This window comes from Cololabis saira, chromosome 23 (genome assembly GCF_033807715.1).
Source record: "Cololabis saira isolate AMF1-May2022 chromosome 23, fColSai1.1, whole genome shotgun sequence".
Lineage (NCBI taxonomy): Eukaryota > Metazoa > Chordata > Actinopteri > Beloniformes > Belonidae > Cololabis > Cololabis saira.
In genome coordinates this window covers 2,361,469-2,363,500 of record NC_084609.1, presented here as the reverse complement: position 1 = coordinate 2,363,500, position 2,032 = coordinate 2,361,469, and the positions used below count along the sequence as shown (strand labels likewise).

Genomic DNA, 2,032 nt, shown 5'->3' with positions numbered 1-2,032 from the left:
TCCAGACCAACGACACACCAGTGACTTCTATCCAAATTATTCAGAGGTAAGGGGTCCTTTTACAAAATCCCAAATTATTGTTGCTGGGTTGTTTTCGAAAGTCTGTGAATTGGAGCTGAGGACTGCCAGTTCCTGGTAACCGCCGGTTCCTGGTAAACACCGGTTCCTGGTAACCGCCGGTTCCTGGTAACCGCTGGTTACTGCAGGCGTAACCGCCGGTTCCCGGTAACCGCTGGTTCCTGGTAACCGCCGGTTCCTGCAGGCGTAACCGCCGGTTCCTGGTAACCGCCGGTTCCTGGTAACCGCCGGTTCCTGGTAACCGCTGGTTCCTGCATGCGTAACCGCCAGATCCCGGTAACCGCTGGTTCCTGGTAACCGCCGGTTCCTGCAGGCGTAACCGCCGGTTCCTGGTAACCGCCGGTTCCTGCAGGCGTAACCGCCAGATCCCGGTAACCGCCGGTTCCTGGTAACCGCCGGTTCCTGGTAACCGCAGCGGCTCCAGTCGTTGGTCCAGAGAATCCCGAAGCCTCTCGGCTCTACAGATCCACGTATCGGCTGTTCTGGCGCCGCTCACAAGCTAAAAGGGTTTGAGAGCCGGGGAGGACCTGGTCATGGACCTGGTCCACTTCAGGACCTGGTCCACTTCAGGACCTGGTCCACTTCAGGAGAACGTCCCTCATCCTTCAGAGATGATTCCAGAAAGACCAAACCCTCTCAGGACACGACCTCAAAACCTTCAGGTGAACTCAGAATGTCCAGAATCCAGCTCTGGGAGAAGCTCCTGGAGGACCTGAGGACCTGAGGACCTGAGCCCCCGTAGACCCTGCAGCAGAACTTCCCCTCCAGGATCCAGGAGATCCAGGAGATCCAGTAATCTGTTTTCCCTGGAACTGGTTCTGAGGTGAAAGTTGAACGACGGTAAAAGTCTCTGTAGTTTCAGAATCTCGGCTCCAAACAGGTTCCTCTAACCTCTAACCTGAACCGCTAACCGGTTAGAGGTTGAGGGTTCGATACCGGTCCTTACAGGATGGGGGGGGTTAAGGGAATAAGGGATGAGGAAGAGGAAGGAGGAGATGAAGGCAAGGTGGAACATGAAGTACCAACGACAGTCGGGGGAACGAGGGACGGCAGGAGACGAGAGGAGAAGAGAGGGATGTGAAGAGAGAGAAGAAAAGATGGAGAAGAAATAAGCAGAAAACCTTCGTCCAAGAGAAGTAGGAGTGGAAGAGGAGGAAGAGGAGGACGAGGAGGAAGAGGAGGAAGAGGAGGAAGAGGAGGACGAGAAGCTGCAGAGTTGAGGAAACGACGACGAAGAGGAGAAAGAGGGAACAGTTTTAAAGTTAAACACATGCAGAGACTCACCCAGAAGAAGAAGAAGATGATCATCCATGGAGGAGAAGGAGAAAAAGAAGGAGAAGGAGAGGGAGACGGACTCGTCCATGAAGAAGAAGTGAGGACTGATGGAGGAGAGGAGGATGAGGAGGAGGTGAATCTGAGACGAAGAGCAGTGGGGGGGGAGGAAGAGAAGAGGAAGAGAAGAGGAAGAGGAGAGGAGCTCCAGCCCCCGCAGACACCAGTGTGTGTGTGTGTGTGTGTGTGTGTGTGTGTGTGTGTGTGTGTGTGTGTGTGTGTGTGTGTGCAGCTCCCACTCCTGCGTGGGTTAGAAACACACCTCTCTCTCTCTCCCGGTGATTCAGGTCTCGCTCGCCCGGCGTGGATGGGGGGGGGAGAGAGAGGACGGGGGGGGCAGCGTGGGATGGAGGCGCGGCCCCGTCGCCATGGCAACCGCTCAGCCTCCTCCATCAGCAGCAGCCGGAGGAATCGGCGTCAACGACTCACTCCACACATTCAAACCCAGCCCAGCGGCCAATCAGAGCGCGGCTGGGGGGGGTCATGTGACCGGGGGGGGACACGTGGACCCGCCCCCCCCAGGGCAGCAGGGAGGTCATGTGACCAGAGCCCCGCCCCCCCCAGGGTAGCAGGGAGGTCATGTGACCAGAGCCCAACGGCCCATAAGGTAAAAAAAACCTGT

General features: G+C 56.8%; 1 protein-coding gene across 1 annotated transcript in view; it reads right to left on the bottom strand.

Annotated features, from left to right (window-relative positions):
• shank3b (SH3 and multiple ankyrin repeat domains 3b) overlaps positions 1-1,457 on the bottom strand; it is a 146,492-nt gene extending 145,035 nt beyond the window's left edge. Inside the window, exon 1 of the mRNA XM_061715197.1 lies at positions 1,363-1,457. The gene's annotated coding sequence lies outside the window, so the exon portion shown is untranslated. The remainder of the gene's footprint in view (positions 1-1,362) is intronic.
• Positions 1,458-2,032: the final 575 nt, after the last annotated feature.